Genomic DNA, 14,752 nt, shown 5'->3' with positions numbered 1-14,752 from the left:
ACACCGGGAGATATGGGAAAGCCACATGAGAGGTGTCAACAGCAACTACTTAGTTTCTTCACTTTCTTGTCTGTGAAAAAGTAAAACTATGCAAACTCTTTAAGCATTACTTGTTTGCATTATTATGATTATTACTTACAGCAAAAAGTATTACAAACTGACACATCCAGTATGTTTTCTTTCTCTTTTTTTTAAGATTTTATTTATTTATTTTTAGAGAGGGAAGGGAGGGAGAAAGAGAGAGAGAGAGAAACATCAATGTGCGGTTGCTGGGGGTCATGGCCTGCAACCCAGGCATGTACCCTGACTGGGAATCGAACCTGTGACACTTTGGTTTGCGGCCTGCACTCAATCCACTGAGCTACACCAGCCAGGGCTCCAGTATGTTTTCTAAACATAACAAATTAGCTACATTTTGTCTCAGTGATAAGCAAGCTATAAATCTCACAGACTAAAACAAATATGTATTTCTTATTTTTGAGTCTTCAATTTATCTATGATTTTGTTTAGTTTCCTCATCTTGTTTTGGCTTGGATTCTGGTTGAAGGTAGAACTCAGGTCTGAATGAGGTGTTTTCCCCTATGGGAGCCAAGAATGAATGAGTATCCATTACACAGAACATTTTGTTTGTAGGCAGCTGTCACAGGCTAATGAGGAATGGCAGTAATTAGCATTTATTGGAGATTTGTACATCACATCTGTTCACTTGCCATTGATCAAGTAAGTCACATATCCAAGATCAACATCAGTAGAGCAGGGAAATACATTCTCACAATAGTAAGGGGTAAAGGGGAGAGTGAACATACTCTGAACATTCATATAATTTACAACAAATAATTTTAACTATGGAATTATTCTGTTGTGTAACTAGTTATCTTTATTTTCGTACCTACTAAAGTTAATATTATTAAACAACAAGATATTTATCTTACTTATTTGTTTTTAAAGATTTTATTTATTTATTTTTAGAGAGTGGAAGGGAGGGAGAAAGAGAGGAAGAGAAATACTAATGTGTGGTTGTCTCGCAAGCGCCCCCTAATGAGGACCCAACCCACAACCCAGGCATGCACCCTGACTGGGAATCGAACCCCCAACCTTTTGGTGTACCAGAAAGCACTACAACCAACTGAGCTACACTGTCCAGGGCTCCCTTCACTTTATTCTTAATAAATTTTCTTCACACCAGGTGTTAAAGTGATCTCTCCAAAACCAGAAATTATTCACAATATCTTCTACTTAAAGTTCTTTCCATGTTCCTTACGGCATTCGGAATAAAATCAAAACTTCATTAATTCATCCAAAAGTCCAATGACAATCTGAACATTGTCTTCTTGGCTTTAGGCATTCTTCAAACCACACATTTTTCAACATACCGAAATGCATTTAATTCCTGGAAATAGTCATGTTTTCTGTCACATCAAGCCTTTCACAGCTGCTTATCCTTCTGCCTGAGTTATAGTCTTTCCACGGTTCATTCCTGCCTTTTTTCCCTCGTCTAAATTCTCCTTGCCTCTCCTACCTAACTCCCAGTTATCACTCCTGACTCAGCTCAGATGGAACTCCCTCTGAAGAGTCACCTTTGATCCTTGGCCTTCTTATACTCAGGGAACCATACACATGTTTCTATTACAGTGTTTAGAACGTGCCACTTTCATGACCTAAACAGATATAAATGCATTTTCCTCTTCCTCCATCAGACCATGAATGCCCTTAAGTCAGAGATCGTATCTTATTTATCTTTGCATCAACAAGCACATAACACAGAACCTAGAACTTGGCGTTCAGGAAATTAGTGATGATCGTTACGGGAAGTAAATGCATCCAAATTTCATCCTTCCATGAGTGGTGGGACCAAGAGTCAAAATAACTGAGCCCTCCTCTCCTTCTCAACACATTCTATAGGTGATATTTGGTTGAAAGAAATTTCCAAGCAGAGCAATGAAACGCGTAGTGTGTGCGGAAATACAGCCATGGCTTGACAGTGGGCAATTAAGGAGATTAATGGTGTGCATAGGAGCCTCTGGTCATGTTGAACCTATCTCCTCGTGGAGCTAACCTACTCTTCTGTGCACTTGTCGTTCCACAGTTCGAGTAGCATCGCGGAATGGTAGCAAATATCGTGAGAGTCTTGACGAGAGTGGCCAGAATACATTGCCTTTCAATAAACTCTGAAACTTGTTATTTTTTCTCATTAGCTCCAACACCTCTGCATGTGTCACGTGTGAGAAAACAAGCACTTGTTTCTGATCACAAACTCCTAAAATATCTCACAAGAACTGGCGTTAGGTCATGCACGTTCCAGGCGGAACATGGTGTGCATAGGAGAACACCGATCAGCAATGCGAGCGAGAGGAGAAACGGTAGAAAGGATTGTGGTGTTTTTTCCAGTGTATTCCTCTTTCCATAGTAAAATACCCTGGGTGGCTCCCTCTCTTGACACACTTCCTTAATCTTTACAGAGGCCTAGGGCCATTGTTTAAATACAAGTTCAATATTTATTTATTTCCTAGGTAGCTCTACTATGTTGTTATAATAGCATTAATATATAATTATTGTTGTCATAATGACTCCCTCTCATTCAGGTCCTCCATCTACCCTGGCCCGCCCCTACTGACTTTCTGACGTCATCAGCTGGCCCTTGTGATGTCATAGATGGTAGCCCACCCTGCCCCAGGCACCCAGTGCGCACAGCAGGGCCAAGGGCAGAGGCAGGCGGCCTGGCAGGAGTGGTTGGTCCTGTCACCGGGTGGTGTGTGTACCCGCAGCACAGCCTCAGGGCTCAGACTCTGAGTGGCAGACCCAGCAGTGGAGGAGGAAGGGATGGAGGAGGCAGGGGTGGAGGAGGTAGAGGTGGAGGAGGTAGAGGTGGAGGAGCCAGGGATGGAAGAGCCAGGGATGGAGGAGCCAGGGATGGAGGAGCCAGGGATGGAGGAAGAAGAAGAGGTGGAGGAGGCAGACATGGAGGAGCCAGGGACCAGTGGCACACAGGTGAGCAGGAGCCCCTCAGGTCCTGCAGGTCCAGGGGAGTCCCCAGCTCTCCCTCCCCCCACCACCGTCCATGTCCCCCACACCCCCCTGGCACCCCACAGCCCGGCTCCAGCCTTCTTACCCACCCACCGACCTGGGGGTGGCTGCCCCTCTAACCCTGGCCCCCGTGAGCCATGCCCACCCTCACCCGTGGTCCCCCCGACCTGTGGTCCCCCCCTTTGTCCCTCCCAGGACATCCGGACCATCCCTGCTCCCTTGGACATGTCCACGGCTCTGAGGCGCCTGCGCAAGGAGCTGACGGACATCACCATTGACCCCCCACCCATGTGCTCGGCGGCGCTGGTGGACGATGACATGTTCACATGGAAGGGGACCATCGCGGGCCCCGCAGACAGCCCCTATGAGGGAGGGGTGTTCTGCCTCAATATGCACTTCCCGCGCAATTACCCCTTCAGGCCTCCGCAGATTTACTTCACCACCCCCCATCTACCACCCCCAATATCAACCGCAGAGGCTACATCTGTCTGGATATTTTCAGGTCCCAGTGGTCCCCCATAATGACCATATCCAAACTCTTGTTGTCCATCAGCTCCATGCTATGTGACCCCAACCCCAATGACGCCTTTGTCCCCTCCATTGCGAGGATGTACTTAAGGGACAGGGACGCCTATGACACCATGGCCCGAGCTTGGACCAAGAAGTATGCCATGTGAGTGACAGGCAGATGATAACCCATCACCTCAATAAAGCACCTGGCTGTTGAAATGGCTGTGTTGAAAACGACTGCCTCCTGCTTTCCCCATCTTTGTGGGCACACGGGGAACACCTGCCGCATCAGGGTGTGTGGGACTGCTGGGGAGGCAGGGGGTGGGCCAAGGTCAGGGGATGGGGACGCATAGGGGTTAGACACCTGCTGCATCAGGGTGTGTCTGGAGGGGGCGAGGGGGGCATTGGGTCCCCCTCCTTGTACATAGATTCTTGCATGGAATTGTTTCAAGCTGAACTGACTGAGGCCACATTATATAATATAATATATATATATATAATATATATATTTGCTTACATGGGAGAATTTATTGCTCAAGGCATCATTAATCATGGCATTAAGTAAAAGCACTCCCTCTTTAAATTGTGTTCAGATGCAATTCCATCCCTTCATATGTTTAAAGCCACACAGCCTGAAGCTATGATTATCTGTAAAGACGTATAATGTTTGATATTTTTAACTGCTATGAGGTAGACCCATCCAATCTGCTTCCGCTTTTCTTGGCATTTAAGTTTCGAGCTTAATCAAGTGTCGCTGTAAATATTCCTATCTCGTCACGTTAGAAGGATATGGATTCTTTCAAAGCTGTTGGGTCCAAGGGATGTTATGATGATGGGAAATTACCAGATGGATATTATATTTTCAATGTAGGGACACAATGAGGAGGACAAACCCCAAATTCCTCCTGGAGTTTAAGCTCGTATTTTCATGAACGTTTGTTATGTGGGGCACGATCCATACGCCACCTAGTTTTGGTCAAACTTATAATTGTCATATCCTTCATTTTTGCTTCATCAACCTCATCAGTTCTGCTCCATATAGAAAGTTGTGTACTAATTACAAATGTGCCTTATCATTTGAAAACACGTTGACTAATCGGTCACAGTGAGCCTACCAGGGTATTGGAATCACTGTGGAGCATGCAATTTAATTTTTAAGATTGATATTTTAAGACCGATACATAAATGTATTCATTTAAAAAAAAAAGCCCACAGTAATTCATGATAGGTCACAGGTAAATTGGATGTCCAGAGATACTTCTCCACAATGAAAGGACCGGTAAACAATAATATAAACTCTCCAAGATACGTAGGGTAGGCCTTTGGTGGTCCTTATGCACTTCATATACTTGAAAGAAGTCACTGTGGTTTATCCCCAGTGGAATGGATATCAAGACAATAGATGAGAATTTGTTGTGCAATTCACACACTATTATCAATCCTTTCAGACGAACATCAACACCAAGACAGGTCAGAATATGACACAAGGGACTGTTGAAAAATACAAGTTAGCCCTGGCTGGCGTAGCTCAGTGGATTGAGCGCGGGCTGCGAATCAAGTGTTGCAGGTTTGATTCCCAGTCAGGGCACATGCCTGGGTTGCAGGCCACGGCCCCCAGCAACCGCACATTAATGTTTCTCTCTCTCTCTCTTTCTTTCTCCCTTCCCTCTCTAAAAATAAATAAATAAAATCTTTTAAAAAAAGAAAGAGAAATATAAGTCCACCATCACTCATTTTTAAAATGTGGCTAAAAGCAAGTTCATGTAAAAAGCAAACACCCTGTTACCAATAAATACAGTGCTCGAGTGATGATAGAAAGGAGATCGGTTTCGTAATACCAACATCTCGCATTACCATAGTACTTTACAGTTTAAAAAACACATTCTCGCCTTGGCAGGTGTGCCTCAGCGGGTTACCCACCGACCTGAGAATCGAAGGGTCGTTGGTTCGATTCCCAGCTCCGGGTATATGGCTAGGTTGTGGGCTAAGTAACCAGGGTGGGGCGTGCAAAAGGCAACCACACATGGATGTTTCTGTCCCTCTCTTTCTCCATCCTTTCCCCTCGCTCTGAAAAATAAATCAAATCTTTAAAACAATAAAAATCACATGCTCGTGTACAATCTCATTGGCGTGTGTTCTTCACGGTCTCCCAGTGTGGCCAGCTGGGATTCTCATGTTCATGTTATGCACAAGGAATATAAAGCTCACAAGAGGTAAGTCCTTTCTCCTGAAGATCAAACAGTGTGAGAAGTCTATAAAGCCGGGTCAACATCTTGAAATTAAGAAGTATAAATCCTTTTGAACCTGTGTGGTTTGGCGAACCAATATCACCCCTATGAATTCGATTGTCAAACACTACGTGAACCGGATGAACTATGCTGTAAAAAAAAACACCCTAATTTTAAGGACAGAAGAGGGTGGCCAAGTCGGTGGACCCTGAGTCCCCTTGCTCTCGGCCCCCAACTCGGATAATGGGCTGATCTTCTGAAAAGTAAACTGAGCATGCCACAGAATAACAGCTGGTAGGAAGTCTGGAAGCCAAGGGGTACAGAAGACACTTCACAAGGGTGGCCAGGAGGTTTTGTAGGTCGATAAGGAAGTACCTGACGTGGAAATAACCGGTGTGTGGTGCCCGCAGCTGCAGAGACCCTGGTCAGAGATCACAGCTCCGCGGCTTCCTCCCTCCCAGGCCCGAGAACCCCCAGGCCCAGGAGGCAAACGCCAACCAGCAGAGCGCCAGAGGGAGAGAGGGATTCTATCTGCACCTGGGTTGGGTGGACACAGGCTGCGACCAGCCGTGGCTGGGACAGACTCTTGGCTTTTTGGAGAGGTGGTGTGTGGGGAAAGCCGGACAGTGGCTCGGCGCTGCAGTGGGAGCACCCAGAGAGGCTTTCTCAAAGGGGAGCTGAGGTGTGCTGGGCAGGGACCCTGCACGCAGCTGCCCTGCCAGCTAGGGGACAGGATCGAGGGTGCAGTTTGCTCCCCCTCAGTGCAGCTGAGCAGAGACATGAGACAGGCGCACAGCCGGAGGATGTCTGGGGCCCAGCCTAGCCGAGCACCGTTGGCAGGCTGGAGGCTACCTAGGGTGGAGAGTTAGGGACTCGTGTCTGCTGCAAAGTGGGGGCTGTGAACTGCACGGGTGGGGGGTGAGGACTGGAGATTATTTCCAGCCAGACAACCTCCAAGAAGGGATGGCTGCACCCAGCCCCCACCTCCTGCAGGACTGCAGGCAGGAGAGGCTCAAGAACCCCCTCTACAGGGTACAGAGCCATGAGAGAAAGACAGAAAGAGAAATTCCAGGAGGGCCCATGTTGAACTTCTCTCAGGGAGACAGAAAACGCTGGTTCCTAGGGCCCTGTTCCACGGAGGCCAGCAAGGCGGGGAGATCGGACAGTGGGGCAGCAAGGGGGAATCAGGGCCCCACCCGGGCTAGTGCGCACACAGGGCTTCCATCTGCACCAGGCCGGAGAGAGTGGATGCTCTCACAACACAGACTGGCCTGTCCCTTGAAACAAAGAGCTAATTCTTCAGAAACTACACATGGTGGGAAATCAGCTGCAAGGGAACAAGACAGGTGGTGCAGGGGGAGGGGACACACACACACACACACACACACACACACACACACACTCCTCCCAGAAGACTGAACAGCGCCTCCCAGAGAAGGCTCAGGGGTCCCACCTTCTTGATCTCAATACAAGGTCCCTGTAGAGGCAGGTGAACATGACATAGGCAGAGCTGCCCAAAGTTGCACGGCCCACCTGGGACCCTGACCTGATAAAAACCAGAGAAGTGGAAGGAGGAGAAGATGAGCACCAAACTCTGCTGAGAAGAATTTCACCTCATTCCTCTTCAGAATTTGAGTTATTTGTTTTTCTTTTGCATAACCTTCTGAGACTTCTTTTGCATCCATTGCATTCCAACCAATTCACTATTCTTTGTCTTTCATTTCTTACTCTTCTTATTTAGATTTTCATGCTATTTTAATTTTATTTTTATTTCAAAGCTCACATTGCACTCTTCCCTTGTTCCACTCCATTTTGCCTTCTTCCAGCCATTTCTTATTTTCGTTGCAAATTTTATTTCCCCCGCATGCTACACTTTGTTCTTAGTCCTTACTCTTACTCTTTCTCCCGCCTCTATCTTCTCAAAATGATCTTCCTTCCTTTGTCAACTCTCATTCTTTCCCCCCTTCTTAGAACATTCTTATTTTCTTTTCACCTTTATTAATTGTGGCTTCTTTGGCAGGGACATTACAGTTATTGCTGTTCTTCTTCGATTGTATTCCTATTTGTTCACTTTTTAAAATTTCAAATCTCACAGGTAACCCTCCCCCCTGTCTTACTCCATTTTTCCTTCCTCCTGCCCTTGCTTATTTGATTTTGTAATTTTATTTTCCCCTTCTTAGCCTGGATTCTACTCCTTACTTTCATTCTTTCTCCTCCATTTGTCCTCTCAAAATCATTTTTCCTTACTGTAGACATCTCCTACTCTCTGTTCTCTTTTGTAAATATTCTATTCCCTGTCCACTTTTATTAATCTTTACTCAGCTGTCATTGTTATCGACCCTGTTGTGATTTTTCTGCTATTTCGTTCCCTTTGGTTTGCTGCTTTTTAAATTTTATTTCAAACCTCGTGTTATACTCTTCCCTTTTCTTTTTTAAAAGATTTCATTTATTTACTTTTTAGAGAGGGAAGGGAGAGAGAAAGAGAGAGAGAGAGAGAGAGAGAGAGAAACATCAATGTGCGGTTGCTGGGGGCCATGGCCTGCAACCCAGGCATGTGCCCTGACTGGGACTCGAACCTGTGATGCCTGGTTCACAGCCCACGCTCAATCCACTGAGGTACACCAGCCAGGGCATACTCTTCCCTTCTTACTCCATTGTGCCATTGCCCTTCCCTCTTTCACTTATATTTTAACTTTTATTTTCTCCCTGTCTTCACCTTGTTTCTATTCCCTCCTTAAAATCATTTTTCTCTCCTTTAGTCTCATATTCCATTTTTCCTATCTTATAATATTCTTCATCTCTCTCCATGTTTATTAATTATTGCCAAACTGCTGTTGATGCTGCTGCTGTGGTAAGGGGGCATGGTTGCTGCTGTGGGTTTGGTTTTCCAGGGAGTACTGCTTTGTTATCCAGCACCTGTACAACAGCATACAAGATGTGGCAGGGGTTGTGACTCCCAGGCAGCCATCCTGGGGGCAGAACCCAACAGTGAATAAGCCATCCATAGTCAAAGCCCAGATACAACAGGAGAGCCCAGGTGAAGTGAATAAAGGACATCCCTAGAGCGTACAGATCAGGAGATCAAAGAAACTGCACCAGTGAGTCCCACAGAACTCCTGCCACAGAAGTCCACCTTGCAAAGACAGGCAGCTAAAGCAGAGCAACCCAAGATGCAGAAGCAACCCAGAAGAGTCACTTAAAATGAGGAGACAAATAAATAAGCCTGAATTGAAAGGAAAGGAGGAATACCCAGAAAAAGAGCTAGATGACATTGAGGCAAGCAATCTATCAGGCATAGAACTCAAAATAATGGTTATAAGGAAGCTCAAGGAACTCAATGAGAACTACAAGGAACTTCATGGAGCTATAAGGAGGTTGGAGGGAACTACAGCAGTGTGAAAAAGAAGTTTGAATGAGAACCAGGCAGAAATGATGAATACAATATCTGGAATGAAAAATACACTAGAAGGAATTAAAATCAAGCTAGTTGAAGCAGAGGAACGAATCAGCAAGTTGGAAGACAAGGTAGAAAAAAACAACTAGTCAGAGCAACAAAATGAAAAAAGACTCAAAAGAATGAGGATAGTTTAAGGGAGTGTCAGGACAGCATGAAATGCAACATTTGCATCATAGGGTTATCAGAAGGAGAAGAAAAGGAGCAAGGGATAGACAACCTGTTTGAAAAAATAATGCCAGAAAACTTCCCTACCTTGGTGAGGGAAAAAGTCATGCAAGTTCAGCAAGCACAGAGGGTCGCAATCAAGAGGAACCAAAAGAGGCCCACTCCAAGACACATCATAATTAAAATAGCTAATGTTAAAGACAAAGAGAGAATCTTAAAGACAGCAAGGGAGAAACAGATAGTGACATACAAGGGAGCCCCGATAAGGCTAGCCACTGACTTCTCAATAGAAACACTCCAAGACAGAAGGGAATGGCAAGAAATATTCCAAGTAAAGAAACACAAAGGCCTGCAACCCAGACCAGTCTACCCAGCATTGCTCTCAATTAAAATGCAAGGCCAAATAAGGAGCTTCCTGGACACAAGAAGGCTAAAAGAATACACCTCCTCCAAACCAGCTCTGCAAGAGATGCTAGAGGTACTGCTACAAAAAGGAGAAGAAACACAGCAGGGAGGGGGTGGAACACAAGTACCATAAAAATGGCTATGAATAAGTACCTATCAATAATAACCTTAAACATAGATGGATTAAATGCTCCAATCAAAAGACATAGAATAGCTGAATGGATAAGAAATCATGACCCACACAGATGCTGCCTACAAGAGTCCACCTCAGAACAAAAGACCTACACAGACTGAAAGGGAAGGGCTGGAAAAAAATATTCCAAGCAAATGGAGACACACAAAAAAACTGGGGTAGCAATACTTATATTTGAAAAAATAGACTTCACAACAAAAGCCATAAAAACGGACAAAGAAGGTCACTTCATAATACTCAAGGGAATATCATCCACAGGACGACATAACCTTTGTAAACACATACACACCCAACATAGGAGCACCTAAATATATAAAGAAAATCTTTGAAGTCTTCAAGAAAGATATTGACAACAACACAGTCATCGTAGGGGATTTTGACACCCTACTGTCAACAATGGATAGATCTTCCAAACAAAGAGTCAGCAAGGATATTGTGGCACGGAACAGCACTAGACCAAATGCTCTTCACTGATATATGTAGAACTTTCACACCAAAGAAACAAAATACACGTTCTTTTCAAATGCACATGGAACATTTTCAAAGATAGACCACATGGTAGAACACAAAACAGGCCTCACAAAATTCAAGAAAATTGAAATCATATCAAGCATGTGTTCAGATCACAATGATTGAAACTAGAACTCAATCTCAAGGAAAAAACTCAAAAACTTTCCAATGCATGTACACTGAATAACATGTTACCAATTGATGAATGGATGAACACTGAGATAAAGGAAGAAATCAAAAGTTATTTGGAAATAAATGAAAATGAACTCACAAGCAGTCCTGAGAGGGAAGTTCACAGCAATACAGGCCTACCTAAAAAAAATAGAAACATTTTAAACAAACAACCTAACCCTACATGTACAAGAACTGGAGGAACAACAACAAAGACAGCCCAGAGCAAGTAGAAGGACGGAAATAACCAAGATCAGAGCAGAATTAAATGACATAAGAGAATAAAAGAACAATTCAAAGGATCAACAAATCCAGAAGCTGGTTCTTTGAAAATATAAGCAAAATTGACAAGCCTTTAACCAGACTTACCAAGAAAAAAAGAGAGAGGACCGAAATAAATAAAATCAGAAATGAAAGAGGAGAAATTACAACTGATACCACAGAAATACAAAGGATCATAAGAAATTACTACAAACAACTAGAAGTTGGGGAACTTCCCCAATCTGGTAAAGGAAATAGACTTCCAGGAAGTCCAGAAAGCCCAGAGAGTCCCAAAGAAGTTGGACCCAAGGAGGAACACACCAAGGCACATCATAATTACATTACCCAAGATGAAAGATAAGGAGAGGATCTTAAAAGTAGCCAGAGAAAAGGAGACAGTTACCTACAAAAGAGTGCCCATAAGACTATCAGCTGATTTCTCAAAAGAAGCCTTGCAGGCAACAAGGGGCTGGAAAGAAGTATTCCAAGTCATGAAAGGCAAGGACCTACATCCAAGATGACTCTATCCAGCAAAGCTATCATTTAGAATGGAAGGGCAGATCAAGTGCTTCCCAGATAAGGTCAAGTTCAAGGAGTTCGTCATCACCAAATGCTTAATATATGAAGTGTAAAAGGGACTTATCTAAGAAAAAGAAGATCAAAACTATGAATAGTAAAATGACAGCAAACTCACAACTATCAACAACCAAACCTAAAAAAAACAAAAACAAAAACAAACTAAGCAAACAACTACAACAGAAACAGAATCACAGAAATGGAAATCACATGGAGGTTATCAGTGGGAAGGGGGACGTGGGGTAATGGGGGAAAAGGTGCAGGGAATAAATAGCATAAATGGTAGGTAAAAAATAGATAGAGGGATGTTAAGAATACTATAAGAAATGCAGAAGCCAAAGAACTTACTGTACAACCCATGGACATGAACTGAGGGGCGAGGGGGATACAGGTGGGAGGGGGAGTGCAGAGCTGAAGGGAATAAAATAGGAAAATGGAACAACTGTAATAGCAAAATCAATAAAATATATTTAAAGAAAAAGAAAACCGTAGGCCAATATCTCTGATGACCATAGATGCTAAAACCCTCAACAAAGTACTGGCAATCCAGATTCGGGAATGCATTAAAAAGGTCATACACCATGAGGAAGTGGGATTCTTCCCAGCGATGCTAGGATGGTACAATATTCACAAATCAATAAACATAATACATCACATGAACACAATGAAGGACAAAAATCACACGATTGTATGAAAAGTGCAGAAAAAGCATTTGATAAAGTACAGCACCCAATTATGAAAAAAAAACACTCAGGAAGGTGGGAATAGAGGGAGGGTATCTTTACATAATAAAGGTCATAGATGAGAATCCTACAGCCAACATCATACTCAACAGGCAAAGGTTAAAAACTTTCCCTTAAGATCAGGGACAAGACATGGATGTCTGCTTTCACCACTTCTATTCAACATACTACTGGACATCCTTGCTACAGCAATATGACAAGAAAAAGAAATAACAGGCATCCAAATTGGAAAGGGGGAAGTAAAACCATCATTAGAAGCAGATTACATAAGCATATGGAGGCCTCACCTCCGTGCTTCACCCTTGCCCAGGTCTCTGGGCTCAGCTGCAGCTCCTCCTGCCCAGCCCTGTGGAAACCTTCTGGCTGCGGGGAGGGCCAGAGGCACCCTGATTCCTTCCCTCTCCAGGCTGAGCTCCACCGTGCGCTCCCAACTGTAGGGCTCTGCCCAGGGTTCACCTCAGCTTTCCTCCCTGATTGGCTCCCACTTGCCCATCTTTTTTTTTTGTTAATTTTATTTAAATTGTTGTTGCAGTATAATTTTCTATCTTTTACTCCCATCCCAACCCACCCACCCAGCCCTCTCCTCCTCCCTCCCATTTCCACCCGCCCCTAGTTTTTATCCATGTGTCCTTATACTCGTTCCTGTAAACCCTTCCCCTTTTCCCCTGAAATTCCCCTGAAATAATTCCCTCTTCTCTCCCCTCTGAACTCTGTCAGTCTGTCTTTTTTACTTCAGTGTCTTTGGTTGTATTTTGCTTGTTTCTTTGTTTTGTTGTTTATGTTCCTGTTAAAGGAGAGATCATATGGTATTTGTCTGTCACTGCCTGGCTTGTTTCACTTAGCATAATGCTTTCCAGTTCCATCCATGCTGTTGCAAAGGGTAGGAGCTCCTCCTTTCTCTCTGCTGCATAGTATTCCATTGTGTGAATGTACCATAGTTTTTTGATCCACCCATTCACTGATGGACATCTAGGTTGCTTCCAGCACTTGGCTACTTGCCCATCGTTAATTGTTTCAATTGTTGGATCTCTAACATGTGTTTGTGCATTCAGCAAATAATCCTTTGTTGAATAATAGCTGTTCTACTTGTAACTTCAAGAGGAGAAACCAAGGGGACCTCTCATGCGTGTTAGTCCTCTGATGTTGTGTCTGTATATTTTTCTCCCACCTATAATTTTCTTCCCCTCTTCCCCATCTATTGAAATCCTTAGCCTATTACAGAGCAAAGTCAACTGATTTCCAGTGGGATTTTTAAGTACTAAAAGTCTATGAAATACGACTTTTCTTCTTTTATTTGTCTAATGCTTGCATTGCGTGCAAACAGAGATGTTTGTGGTAACTCCATAAACTACAGATTTTTTAACTCTGCTAGAAATATGCAAGATTAATTGGAGAACATAAGCCGATTTGTCATAATTCTGGTGGTTTGTTATTAAGTAAACACTAACTGAGTAAAGTCATATCATCTGTAATATTTAATTTGTATTTGTCTTCTGCACTAAATAAAGATAAGCAAACTAAAGTCTTTAATTTTTGCAGAGGGTTTTGAGTTAAATGAGTTTTATTATAGCATTTAATCTGCTTCTAACAATTTTGATGAATAAATATGGAACATGTAGGTGGTTGATTACTTGATTACTTTGTTTGTATAAATCAAATATTTTCTCTAAACAGGACTATAAGGACTATACCAGTTCAATCTAAAGCTATTCTTACATTTCACTGAATTTGGCACTTTCAATTGAATTTCAGTACAAATAAATGAACATCAAAATATGTTCAAATTCATTTTTGTCAAAAACTAACATAGATGCTGTTTATTCGTTAGTGGTATAAATATGAGATGATGTGTCCAGAAATTTGGTGACATGATCAGTGACATTTTCAGGTGAAGCACAGCAAAGGGAATGCATCCAATAATACAGGTGGGTACTAGAAATATTGGGAGAATTGCTTTGCAAAGTGTATGATTGTCTGACCACTATGCTGTATACCTGAAACTAAAACAAAATAATATTGAATCTAAAATGTAATTTAAAAATAAAATTTAAAAAAGATGAGATAATTTCTTTTTTTTTTACATTTTCCATCCTCTTTTTTTAAGTATTTTTACTGATTGTGCTATGACAGTTTTCCCAATTTTTCCCTTTATCCCCCCTCCAACTCTCCAGCATCCCCCCCTTAGTTCATGTCCATGGGTTGTACATATAAGTTCTTTGAGTTTTCTGTTTCCTATACTATTTTTATCTCTCCCTATCTAGTTTATGTCTACCAGTTATGATTCTTCTTCCCTGTACCTTTCTTCCCATTCCTCCCTTCCCCCTCCCCACTGAAATCCCTCCACGTGATCTCGATTTCTCTGATCCTGTTCCTGTTCTAGTTGTTGGCTTAGTTTTTGTTTTCATTGTTTTTCTTTTCTTTTGGGTTCATTTGTCGATAGTTTGTTGTCATTTTACTGTTCATATTTTTGATCTTCTTTTTCTTAGAAAAGTCCCTTTAACATTTCATA

At 43.0% G+C, this 14,752-nt stretch overlaps 1 pseudogene; it reads left to right on the top strand.

Annotated features, from left to right (window-relative positions):
- The first annotated feature begins 3,249 nt into the window (after positions 1-3,249).
- On the top strand, positions 3,250-3,701 carry LOC123824385 (annotated as a pseudogene).
- Positions 3,702-14,752: the final 11,051 nt, after the last annotated feature.

This window comes from Phyllostomus hastatus, unplaced genomic scaffold, assembly GCF_019186645.2.
Source record: "Phyllostomus hastatus isolate PE091 unplaced genomic scaffold, TTU_PhHast_1.1 phas_contig_551, whole genome shotgun sequence".
Lineage (NCBI taxonomy): Eukaryota > Metazoa > Chordata > Mammalia > Chiroptera > Phyllostomidae > Phyllostomus > Phyllostomus hastatus.
Note: the sequence above shows the minus strand (reverse complement) of the source record. Positions and strands in the feature narration are given on the sequence as shown.